Source organism: Tyto alba, unplaced genomic scaffold, assembly GCF_018691265.1.
Source record: "Tyto alba isolate M040663 unplaced genomic scaffold, T.alba_DEE_v4.0 Super-Scaffold_5, whole genome shotgun sequence".
Taxonomy (NCBI): domain Eukaryota; kingdom Metazoa; phylum Chordata; class Aves; order Strigiformes; family Tytonidae; genus Tyto; species Tyto alba.
In genome coordinates this window covers 20,106,590-20,119,948 of record NW_024881326.1, presented here as the reverse complement: position 1 = coordinate 20,119,948, position 13,359 = coordinate 20,106,590, and the positions used below count along the sequence as shown (strand labels likewise).

General features: G+C 49.6%; 1 protein-coding gene across 1 annotated transcript in view; it reads left to right on the top strand.

The window, feature by feature from the left end:
* PCDH19 (protocadherin 19) overlaps window positions 1–13,359 on the top strand; it is a 58,925-nt gene that overhangs the window by 31,519 nt on the left and 14,047 nt on the right.

Below are 13,359 nucleotides of genomic sequence, written 5' to 3'. Positions count from 1 at the left end.
GCTCAACTGGAAGCCCCACTGCTAAAAGACTTAAGGATATGAAAACAAAATGCTGTGATTATGAACTGGTCTTCAGCTGTTTAATTCAATTCATGGTAAACATCATTAAAAGCCTTTGTTTTGCTGTCATAAAAGAGTCAAACGGGGGAGAGAGAGTTCTTGCCATCTGCGCCGCTGAATGTTTTTTCTTTTTTCTGGAGAGAAGCTGATCGCTGTATTAATTCTCGATAGAGTCTGTTAAATGGCCATAGTTAACCCTGTAAGACTCCACGAGGAGGGGAACGTGGAGGTCACCTACCCATTCCACGCTGCCAGCCACGCTAATTGGAGAGGGATGGCATCTGCAGCGATAATGTATTTTCAGCCAACCCTACTGTGGCCAAAGATGAAAAAAATTAAACATTTATATAACTGTACAGTGGCAGTTTAATTCTCCCCGGACCGGCGCCGTGTCAGAGAATGCAGGCTGATAGCTATCATTTATTATTCTTCTATTACAAAGAAATGCTTTTTCATTTCGATCAGGAGAGGGTTTCCTAAGATGCGTTTGCAGTAAGGGATGACTGTAGGAACAAAAATGTTCATAATTGATTCCCATCCCGTTGAATGGTCTGAGCAACATCTGTTAATTTTTTGTCACATTTCTTCGTCAGAAAAACCAATCTCAATGGACTGCAGATAGGGTTTTACAGAGATTACATTTCTGATAAGTCTGCGTGCTGGCTCTGTTGTGCACCAGATAACAATGCAAATAAGTTAAAGAGGATGAGTTGGAGGCAGAGCTTGTCGGAGAAGTCGGGTGGAAATAAATACGGCCCAATCCACTGTAACGTGAACTCCTCATCGCATGTAGAATACCCCTCCAAAATCAGAAGCATCTCCAGAAGGCGACTTCCAAAGGCAGCCTCTCTGCCTGGCTCCCAGTCCCGCGATGGCCAGGGGGTTGGTGCTCTCGGCTGCGGTTTATTTTTGGGAGGAAACCGGCACGGCAGCGCTGTGTTGCCACCCGGCTGGGCCTGCAGGCCCACAGGCAGGTGTGCCGGGGGGGGGCAGCTCTGCCGTCCCGCGGGACCCACGCTGTCTCGTGCGGGGGGAAGGTTATCATCTGCAAGGTTATCGGGGTGTTTGTGGAGCAGTGAGAGGAGCGGCGGAGGCGGGGAGGTTAGCAGTTACTGTCACAGAAGCTGAAAAAAAAAAAAAAAAGGTTAAAGAGAATATTTTCAGAGCTGATTTGTCGAGCAGGGACTGCAGAAAATAATGAGGAAAATCAAGATGCTGAGATGATGGTGATAACAGCCATTCCCGCATGATTAAAGCGATGGCTTTGGCATGGTAATTTTTACCCGATTTCTGGTCAGAGTGGGAGGGTGGGGAGGAAACACAACAAACTCAATGCCAAGGACGTGCAGGAGCCGTGGGCTGAGCCCTGCCGCGAGCACACCGTCCGTGGCTGAAGGGCAGCCTGCAGCTGGTGTCCTCATGCTTTGCCTTCGCTCGCCATCCCTGCCTGAAACGCGTCTCGTGTAATCCCAGAGAGGCGAGTTGGCGGAGCTGTCGGAGTTTGCTCGTCGGTGCTAATGATCTCCTGCCGGGGAGCCCGGCGAGAGGCCCCCATGGCCGGGCTCTGCCGGGCTCGGGCCTCGGCTCGTAACGTCACGAGTCCTTCGTGAGTGGCCAACTCCCAGACTTCATCCAGGTAACTCAGGAGTCCTTACCTGCTTGGTGGGTAATCCTGGATCTGCCGAGGCAAGACGCTGGTTGGCAGAAATCCTTGCAGCTTGGGGGTAGAGGACAATCCCTCTGTGGTGGCACTGGGGAGTTAGTGTGGACCTGTCTGGCCAGCCTTCGCCTACTGAGATGCTGGATTTCCTGCAGAAAGAGTTAGGCATGAGGTAGGGATGAACAAGTTCAAGCTCCTTTAGTGTTCTTAAACCAGTGCGTGAGCCTGACTCTGGTGGTGAGTATGTGGCCATGGGAGCCCCAGGGAGCTGCTGCAGATGCTCAGGTGGCCTCCGGGCCCTCGACCCCTTCACTGCCCTTGTGCTACTCTTGGGTGGGAGTGACACCAGCTGCCAGTCCCGCTGGCAGAAGCCCTTTCTCTTCCTTTGGAAATGACCTAGATTTCCAGGAAAATGGCGAACTGTAGCGTGGAGGGTGTCGAGCTTTAGTGGGAAGCAGCAGGTCACCAGAAATACTGCCTGAAGCTCAGACACGTTGCTAATTTTGGGAGTAGGACTTCTGCCCAGTCCTTCTTTACCTCAGGATCTTAATTATTGATTATAAATTAATCAGTTGAAAAGATGGCTTTAATTGCTGTAATATGTACCCAATTTGGAGTTCATTATCGCCCAGAATTGTTTTCCATCCCCTGTTAACTGATACCAAGAGGGACACTGAGGAAGGTGGGCACCAGCAGCACTCCACCTTCTGCGATTTTTAACTGGTTTTCCGCTGCTGTTTAACTGTTAGTTTATTTGTGGAGGTGTTAAATGTTGCTAGAAGTTTATATGCAGTCCTTTCTTAATGGCGTCCTCAGCTGAACTTCCAAAGAGATTCTTTGAGAAAGGGAGGTTTTCAAGCGGCTGTTGGACCTCAGCGATGCAGTGGGTTGGCTGGAGAAGTCTGTTGCAGGATGAGGGTAAATCCTGGCGTCCCCCTTCGTATCTTGGCCTATTTCACTGCTATATGGGGTGGATTTTCTCCACACCCTGGTGTAACCTGGACTCAAAATGTGGCACTGGAGGAAACCTTGATTTCCAGCAAGGAGGGGAAGTGCGTGGTGGTGCCGGGCAGGGGCCCCACCACCGGCATCGCCTCCGTGGACAGCGGTGGGTGATGCCGGCAGCCGCGGGAGCTTTGCTGTTGGGCTTGAAGCTCATGACACCTCTTCCTCCCAGCAATGTGGGGAAATCTCAGCATGAAATGTTTTCCAACACTTCAGAGTGTGGCAGTGCTTTTCCTGGGAAATGGCAGCGCGGACCAGATGTTTCGCAGGGTAATTGAAAATTCCATTTTATCAGAAAGCATTTGCTGTCAAAAAGTTTTATCATTACTTCAACAAAGAGGTTGATTAGATCCCTCAGGACCTGAATTAGCATCTTTGAGGCTAGATACTCTGTTTTGTGATTCAGGTAGTTATTCCTCCCTTGGTTTTGCTCATACTGGGACTTTTTTTTTTAATTTCTTTGCCCTCTCCCAAACACAGTGTTTGTGCAGGTTTGGTGTGTTTTATTTGTGTGGATGTATATGGGCACCTGGATCTGCTTAAATATTTTCTATTACCTTTCTCACCTTGCCTTGAGCCAGAGCCATACTTGGACTCTATAAGTCATAGGAGCTCTTGCCAGCATAGAAATCAGAAAAGAACTATTTCAAATATGTGTTTTTAATGTTAGAAGCAACCAATTTCAAACTCATCTTAGTTCCCAGTGCCGGCCAGTATTTTTACCATCAGTTGTAGAAGGAAAATCGTTGGTGCAATGAGTCAGTGATTCACTGTTTAAGATAAAAATAGAATCCAAAAGAAAATATGAAAATAATAAACACACACAAATCATAAAAAAAGCTGGTGTTAGAAATAGTCACCACAGCCATAAAATAGTGAAAAAGCTTTAAAATCAAAGTGAGAGGGTTTTTAAGCAATGTCAGTAATGTGTCTCTACAGAGAATTGCTGCTAAAAGCATCACTTCCATTTTTCTGGTGCCAGATCAGCAGTAAAGGTTGGCGTGAAATGTCATCTGGAAAGACCTGATCCTGCATACATTTACACATTTGAGTAACTTTGCTCACATAGGTGGTTTAATTGTTTCTGAGTCTCATAAACTCCAGCAAGACGGAGGGTTCTTTGAATAGAAATGGGTTATATTTAAATGCTTACGTTAAGTCTTCTTTATACTATTGCACAGTATAGAAATAGGCTTGGTTATAAAGCAGAGCCAAGCACGTGATATTCACCGAAACTTTTCTTGCTGGTTGCATCCCAATTTATTCAGATATATTGTCATTTAGGGGATCAGGTTTTATCTAGAATATTCCGATTGGTTCTTATGCTCATCTCCATAGTATCTGTGTGCATTTCATACATGAATTGAGAACATAACTAATGGTATTAACTGGAGGCAAACACAGGCATTAGAAACTGTTGATTTTTTAAGCTGATTTCCAGCAGTCGTTCCACCTGCAACTCCCTTTTACTCTGCAGAAAAGCCTTTCTGTAGAGCTGTATGTACATGAAGACCTCAGTGACATATTCTAGGGCTTTGGAGTCTGGAAATACAGCTGCGTTTCTCTGGAAGTTTCTACAAATTAATAAAAATACAAATACCTACTTCCTTGTATTCATATATGCAGCACAAAACATAAAGTATAACATTCGTATGTGAGTGACAGCACATCCCTTAAGATGGATAAATGCTGTAAGCTTTCTTTACAGGGCGGTGTCAATTATTACAGCTCCTCTGATTTCTGTATTATTGCATGGATCTCTGAGGAAAGCAGCCTCAGTGAGCTCAGGGGTGCTCCTGCGGTGGCCAGCCTGGGGGGAGCAGTGAGCTTTGAAACCCCAGCGAAGGATTTTTATGATGAGTGGGTAAGCTGGGCTTTGGGAAGAGGAGTTGATTGTCTAATGGTTCCTCATTTTTAAATGGTTACGTATCGAGCATCGAGGTCAGCTCGCGGATGGCTGCGTGGTGGTTACTGATGATCTGTACCCACTCTCTCCATCCTCCCCAGGCGCCCGCTCCTGCTGACGTTGCCCGGCCGGGCTCGCGGGCGGACGTAATAACTTTTATTAGATCAGTGAATGTAACTGGAAAAAAAGCTGTCAAGCACTCGGACTGACAAGGCTCCCTTCAGGATGACCCTGATTGTTGCCAGGTACGTGGTGCTTAGCTCCAGCTCCAGTGGGTGATCCGGACAGGCAGAGCTGGGCAGTGGGTCAGGCAGCCCCACCGGTGGGCTCAGCCGCCCCCCCCCGCCGCGTCGCGTCGCAGCAGAGCAGGGCAGCGGTCACCCGGGGAGGTTTAATCCACGCACGGACGCCCTGGCCGGCACGGACAGGTCCCTCGTGGTACGTCCTCCTCAGGTTCGTAGCTCTGTAGCGTTGAGCACAGCTCGGAGAAGTCCTTGCTGGAAACGGATGGTGGGGCAGGGGTGACACTGAAGTCATATCCCTGGCAGTAAGTGAACGCCAATCCCTCTCTGCAACAGCAGAACTAAATAAAAAACAGATGTGTAACCTCCTTTGTTTGCATAAGGAGCATTATCATATATCCCACATTCCTGGCACTCTTTCTTCCGTTTTCAGGTTCCTTCCATGAAAGATAATTCTTGCAATGTCTCCATCACTGAAGTTACTCAGTCCAGGGTCACAGGAGTTACAACCTTTAGATCCTCAAGTCCTTTCCATCTAAGCACAGAAAGCACTCACCAGATGTGAACATTCTGGCAACTTTGCGAGGAAAGTTAAAACTTGGATCTGTGCTCCATTGTGTAGGTTTGTAACGGATGAATGATCAACCCAGAAAGTTAGAGAGTTTCTAGTATTTTGTTGTACTTTTTAATGAGATTTTGTCAAGTTTAGTTACTGCTTACCCATATTTTTGCTGGGTGACTGGAGAGCAATTTATAAGAGGTACAAAGAAGTGATATTACTGATTAGAGAGTTTCAGCGTCTGTTTGTGCTTGGTTTTGTTCACTGCTCCTAAACTCCAGCCCAGGCAGAAGGTTTGCAGAGAAGATCTTTGTCAGGGTTCAGCTGAAGGACGGGGCGGTGCTAACCCTGGCTCTCCCAAAGCATCCTTTTTCTAAACCACTGCACAATACTTGGATTTCCAAGTATTTCTAAGATAAATAAACAGCTCGGTCAAGCTTGCAGCTTCCTTTTCCCTTATAAACAAGCCAAAAAAAGGCTCACGTGGACTTGTTTTTTTGGTTTTTTTTTTTTGTTTTTTTCCCTTTTCCATTAACTTCTAAGGAAACAATTAACACTTTCTGTCTCACAGCAGTTAAGACTAGCAAAATGGTCAAGGTAATGGCCATCATATTTAACAGTAGGGAAGGTATATGAATAAAACCAAACCTTCTGCTAACTCAGCAAGCCAACACTTCCCGATCTCCTCCTGTAATCAATCTACATCGTTAATGACTCTGAAAACAGACTGAACTGCTGGGGCTGGCACCGGGAAACTTGCATTACAAACTAACCATCTCTTATTAACCTTTCGGTGTTTCCTTCACAACACTAATTAGAGCCAAATAAAACGACTGTTTGTGAAACTCTTAAGTTAAAATACAATTTTCAGAGGAGATATGGTAAACTCCAAAGCTCCTGTTTGCTTGGCCTTTCTTTTTAATTATGATGGAGGATGGCTGTTACTTGTTTAACAGAGGCTTACATGATTAATGCGGCAATGTTACTGTAATTAAAACAGCAAAAAAAAGATGTGATTGGAGCCCGTATAATTTACAGACATCTTGGCATTCTGGTGGCAGAGCAGCTCTAAGTGTTGCGAAGAGGAATCATAAAAATTTATTCTAATTAAAATTGCCAGATTGACTAAACAACAGGTGACTTATGTAACTTGAGCGACTTGCTCTTGGGGTGAGAAATCATCTGAAATCAGTGAATTATACAAAGCTGTCTATTATTCTACTAAATGGGAAAGTGTGTGCTTACCATGGCAACCTGCATCAATTTTGCAGCCGCTGGAAAATACAGGGCCCTTTATTAAAGCAGTCATCGCTGCAAACAGCGGGCTGGCCCTGGGCTCTGCGGGCGCGGGGCGCGCGGCACGGCGAGGTTCAGGGCTGCCGCCGGGTCGAAGCCCCCCCACCCCCCCGGCTCCATCGCGATGGGCGCCCGGCACCGCGGGGCGATTGGGCTACGGCGCTGGACCGGCATCTCCCGGGCAGGTGGTACCAGTCGGGTGCCTGGTTTCCCCCTTCCCCCCCTTGCCAAAAGCGACGCAGTTACCTTTGTAAGTGGAACAGAGATAAAGCATTTGGAGCTCTGTCAATCACGCGTGTGTGCCGCAGGGAGCTGCAGGGCAGGGGGCTGCATCTCCCCTGGGTGCAGGGGAAGGAGCACCCCCGTCTGAAATATGGTGTGTATGGGCGAGTGTCTAAACTGCTCCAGTTCCAGCAGATAACTGCTGAAGGGAGGCGTACCACTGGGTTTGTATGGAGGTTGTTTTACTAAATGATCTATGTAATAATAGATAAGTCAAAACTCTGTAAGAATTGGCACAAAACAGCAAAGAGAACTTGCAGCTTTTATCCGTCTTAAGGGAAGTGCTGCCACTCAAAACTTGCGAGCGCTATATTTTATTTCTCATAGAGCATATATGAATGTAAGAGAGTAGATATTTTTAAATGGGTCACAGAATTATTAAGAAGTTTGGCAGCCTTTCCTCACGGCAGACACGCAGGTATGCAGCGGAGCGGGCTGGGCTGGGAAGCGGGAGCGCGGGGCTGTGCCAGGCTCCGGCTGGGTTTGTGTTGCTTTTGCTCAGTGATTTCCCTTTCCATCCTGCATTTAACCCCTGTGTCTGTTTGGAAAATAAGTTCTTTATAGCAAGTGTATTATAGATATATGCTAGCCACAATGTATATAATCACAGCAAGCATAATGTAGCCCTATTTTTGCTGAGTATCTGTAATAGTAATGATCAGCTTCCCCACTCTCGGCATTAGCTCTCTTAGTGTTTTTAGTTTTCAGCAGAAACCCTTTTTTGTTCCATTTTCCTTATTCTATTTTCACCCTTTTCAAGTGTGGAGAATGACTTGCTTTGTAACCAGCTTCATTAGCTACTCACACGTTGTGTTTCATTACCGATATCCGCAGCTGGCTGCGGGTGATGGCACATGGCAGCGGGTGACCGGCGGTCACCGCTGTGTCGCTTCACCTCTGGGCAGTGACAGTCACACTCGGGGCAGGGAAGTGGAGTCAGGTCGAGATGGGTTGGGCTCGAGGTCCGGGTGTAGTAAATAGGAGGACATCTGGATATGTGGAATGAGTAGCTGTAATGAAAGCAGAGCTTTATCCTGAAGAAATCCTGAGTTAATGTCAGTCTCTATAGGAAAAGGAGAAAATTGAACCACAAAAAAAAAAAAAAAAAAAAGATGAAAAAACCCCTCTCTGAATTGAAGCAATAGGAAATGAAAATTGCTGAGATAAACTGTCATGTGGGTAGTGGTGCTACCAACCTTGTGCTGCAGTAATTACCTCTATGCATGCAATTTGTGCTCGGCTACGACTGATTTCCCACATCATCCGGTGCCCAGGCTATATTCAATCAGTCCCAGCTGGAGAAAACTATCTTGGATCATTTGGTGAGATTTCACCGCAGATGCTACCTTGAGTCTTACGGAAGCACTGGAGAGCTGTATGCCACAAAGCCTCCCTGGCACACAGCCGGAGGCGCGGGGACGGCCCCGGGGGGTTCCCTGCGGCAAAGGGGGAGCTGCAGGGCCGGGGAGCCACGTCCTGCGGGGTGCTGAGCACCGGCAGCGCCGGGGGGGGGTGAAGGCGAGGAGCTTCTGGCCCTTTCTGGGGAGGAGACTTTGCTCCGCAGCGTGCGTGCTGGAAAGACAGGGTCTCGTGGCTGCTCTTGCGCTGGGTTATGTGAGAAACGAAAGAGCGAAGGGTGTTGGCTGGAAATTTTTGCGAGAAGCCCGAGGAAGGTGGTTGTCTGCATCGCTTGGAGACCACAATAGGTTGGGCGCTTGATTTCCTCTGACCGTTTTGGAAGTGTCGGCTTCATTAAGGAGGCGAGGCAGGAGGGTGGCTGGTGCGAGTACAGCAGACGGTGCTGCCTCGTCTGCTCGGGCGCGTTCTCCAGGCAGCTGGTTTAATAGGGGAACCGCTCCGGAGCCAGGCGACGAGCCTCCGGGTTTGCCCTGCGAGCGGAACGGCTTTCTCAGTTCAACTAACTGCGCTTCTGACTTTGATGCAGCTCCGTGAGAAGTTATAAAGGGGCAGCTCCCCTCTGAGAAGACGAATTTGGCTAGAAACCTGAAGTCACGACTGTGCATAGTAGTAATTCAGGAAAGGCCAGAGAGCTGGAAGTGTTTCTGGGAGAGGTCGGTGCGTTAATGAAGGGTATAAATCCCTTTGGGGAGGGTCTGGCACACTCAGGCGGGTCCCGGGGTGGGCACTATGTACATACCGGACGGTCGCTTGGTTTTCGCTCCCGGCGTTTACCAGCTGGGTGACCCGTGCCGCTGACACCGCTGCTCACCAGCGCGTTTCAAGAGGAGCCGTGCCTTCTGGCCGCCCCGCTCGGCCGGGCCTCGCCGCCTCTCCCGCAGCCGCCTGCTGCGGAGCCGTCCGGGGAGCGGGGGCTGCCGGCCGCCTCGCGGCGCTTGCCGGTGGGCTGCGGTGGGCTGCCTCTGCGCCGGCAGGCGCTGCTTTTGCAGCCGCTCTCTGATTAGTTTTGGTCCCTCGGATGCATTGATTTACAGACCTTTCCTCTGCAATACAGCTTTTCTCAATGACAGCCCATGAAGCACATGATAACTCAGCAGCCTAAATTATTCAGGCAAATTGAATGTGTTTGGCTTGTTCCAAACTTTTGTTTCCTTTCAGTGCTGTCAGGAGGACAGGTAGCCGTGATGCTTGTATCCAACTCTGTTCAAGTGCCAGGGAGACACAAACAGGTCAAGTATAACCCATGTTTTACCTCGTTCGTCACTTATTTCCACCTTCAGCCGTGCTTTGTCTGGGCACTTCTGTGCCTCATAAAAATGTTTATCTTGCATCTAGGGTTGCTCCCCTCTGGTACGCTGCTGGGCTCTGGGAAGTCACTTCCCATTGCAGTGGAAACGCCCTGGCAAAATCCAAAGAAAATCCAGTATCTGTTCCACCTGTTAGCCACGTGTCCTTTTGTGGAACTGTATTCACTCATGCAAATATTTTGACCCATTAGTCATCACTGTATGATCCAGAAACCTCACATTAATGAAGACAAGTAATTAAAAGGAACAATTGTGCCTGCAATTCCCTCATCGCCTGACCTCTGCTTTGTCAGTCTTCCTCCATTTTTATTGGGTAGATATGTCCAATTAATTCACTGTAAAAATCCACACAAGCCCTTCGCTGGGCAGACGTGCCTTGCAGGGACCACCGAGCTAAGGCAGGCAGGTGGAGAGGACATACTTTGTCACTGCAAAACTGTCCCCTTGCTTTCTGGAGACCGTTCTGCATCAGGAGCTTCTGGATGTAGCTGAAGGCATTGGCTTTCATTCTCCAAACACGTCTGGAGATTTAGGACCTGACTCAAAGCCTGTTGAATCCAGCAGGACTCTTTCAGCTGAGACCACTGGGCTTGAAATAGGACCCAAGAGAGATGGCATCCTCGGGGGACGTGCTCTGAACTTTGCTTGAGATATCGGTCATCTAAGCCTGTGTTCAGAAGCGAACTCAGGGGGAAGAAATCTGCTACTGAGCATCTCTCTAATTCAGCGAACAAGGCAGAGCTGCTGCTGGAGGACGGAGTTTTGCCTTGGAAAATTCTAGCTGCAAATGAGATGCATGATTTTAGGAATTAGAATAATTACCCCCTGGAACAGGTTCCCAAGGGATGTGATATATTCTGTATCACTTAGAGTCTTTAAATCACATTTGCATGTTTTTCCTAAAAGCGTGCCTAGTCACTCAAAGTGAAGGGCTGTGCTTGAGAAGCACAGCGTGACAAAGCTGAGAATCCCGTGGCTTGCAAGGGAGTCACCATGGTCCCACGTGGATTAAGCTCTGCAGAGCCCCAGAAGAGTGGGTTTTGGCACGTCCTCAAGGAGAAGAGCTCATGACCATCCCCTTGGCCAGTGCCGTGCAGGAATGTGCAGAACTGAGCAAGTAACCACGCCGGCGATGATTCAGGACTGAACTCCCCCAGCCAAAATCTGCCTTCCCTTTCCGAGCAGATCCAGTCCCTTCATCGCTGCATCAGACCTCCCCAGGGGCTGAGCAATCCTGGCTGTATCCGTGTTTCCAGGACCTTCCCTCCCACCGCTCCCTAAACGATGAGAGTGTTTTTGAAGACCTCATTTCCCGGCCTTTCCCTTTTATCTCTCCAAACAGCAAGTAAACGAGCAGCCCTTTAGTTTTCAGTTACTGCTTCTGCTGCCGGTGAGCTATCAGAGGCTGTTGACGACGACTTTTCTCTTTTCCACGCTCCTGCCTGCAGGATTTGGGGAGATAATTCATTCGGTCCTGGTGCTTTGTCAACTTTCAGCAGTTGTAATTGCCTAATGATCAGTGCTGATGCTGTTGTTAAGCCTGTTAAAACTTTGTCCTGCTGAACAGCCAGACTGTGGCTGTCTCATCACGTTGTGCCTGCGGTGTCAACTGGGGCCGCCTTTGATGCTCCCTCCCCGACCCCGGCTTTGGCTGCCGCTTCCCCCCCCACACCTCAGCTGTTGCCGGCACCCGCCGAGGGGGACGGATGCAGCAGGGTGCTACCCACGCTGGGGAACCGCGCCTGGGGGTACACGGAACTAAAGAGCAACCCCACGGAGAGCCAGATGCTTTTCAGGACGAATCTCCTCTCGCCTGCCCCGAGGAGCGCGGTGCGGGGTGGTGAGGGTGGTCCATCGCCCTGAGCCCTGGCGGGGCAGGCAGGAGGAGCTCTCTGGAGGAGGCTGTCGCTGGCAGGGCATTGCTATTCAGCAACCTGCATACCATTTTTGCTTTTCCATCTCTCGGGTGCCTTTTCCACCTTCATTATATTTTTTTTTTTAGAGCTCTAATTGGACGCATTTTGTGCTATCACCTTCTTTGCTATGCATCCAAGGTGCCCAACTGGCTGGTGCCGGCTCTTGAAGCCCCCGTCGCTCATCCTTGCCTCTTCCAAGGCTGTTTCTTACTTAATGGCACACACTGAACATTAGTGCATTACCATCCCTTTTCCAAGAACAGTCTCCATCCACTCTTCTCTCGTCCCCCAGTGCCTCATCCAATTTAATTAATTATACTTAGTATATTACGCATCCTGTCAAAGTTTTTCCTTTCCGAGGTTTAATGGTTTTTTAATTCTAATGCATGCTGCATGTGTAAGTGTTTTAGAAATGAGGCGAGTGTGCAGTGGCGAAGAGGCAGCATTACATCTGCGTGCTGCAGACAGCGAGGGTGGATCCCTGTAAAGAGGCTCCAGCAGAATTACTGCAGGACTCTGCCGCCTGCCTTCCCGTTACATCCCCCTTCTGCCTGGGGGGGGGGGGGGGGGGGGGCGGGAAATCAGGCTGATTCCCACCACAGAGGGACACATTTGGGTTAAACCTACCTGCTTATGGTGCATCTCGTGCTCTTCCCATGGAAGTGGGCACCCGGCCGGCGGCTCAGCCCCAGCACCGGCCACGTCTTCTCGGCTTCTGCAGCCCTGTGGTGACCTCCAGTGTAATGAACTTGACTCTTCTCCTCGTGCTAACTCTGTCTGAAAGCACCAAATTACATCAGTCATTTCAGCCTTGCTTTATCCCTTCGAAGTTAAGGATGTGGTGGGGACTAGACTAATCAGGTAACGCCGTCTGGGGCTGGAACCTATTGCTCTTTATTTCTCAGTGACAGTTAAAAGGTTTGGTCAGAAAAGTGGTTCGGGAGGAGTGACTTTGTGAGGTCTTATACTTACTAGCTTTGGGTATTTCCAGATAAATCCTGCTCAGACTAAGAGGGTTGTGGGTTGGTGGTTGTTTTTTTTTCCTTGCCTGTCAGTGTTGTAAAGTGCTTAGGTTTCGAAAATCCAGCTGGGCTCTGTCTGTCTGTCACACCATCACCGGGAATAATGATGCCGCGGTGCAGTTTAGCTGACAGCCCTGTGAACCGGGGCCAGGAGCCAACACAATCCAGCCTGACCTCCGGGCAGCGCTGCAGAAACGCGCCTCGGAGAAATCGGAGCCCATCAGAGGCAGAGGTGGGGCCAGAAGCCCGCCGTGCCCCGGCGGCCCTGGAGCAGCCTGCCTCGGGGAGCAGGAGCTCCTGCCCCCCGCCTTGCACCCCCAGCAGGGGAGCTTGTGGCAGGACCCCGGGGCAGCGAGCAGACCCCCCGCGTCAGGCTGGGCAGCAGTGCCCGTGGGCTGGCATCAGCTGGAGCCGTGGAGCCGACTGCTTTCCTTGCAGTACTGACACAGGTCGTGAAAATACAGTTACTTTCCATTCCTGTTGCTCCGCCATCTCCCCGCAGCTCTTCAGTTTACAGCTGTAGACAAACTCGAGGGCTTGTTCTCCATGTCACCGCCATGGCTGTGAGGCCGACGAGATGGGATGGGATGGGATGGGATGGGATTTGATGGGATTCGATGGGATGGGATTCGATGGGATGGGACTGGACGGGAAGGGACGGGACAGGACGGGATGGGATCCCACC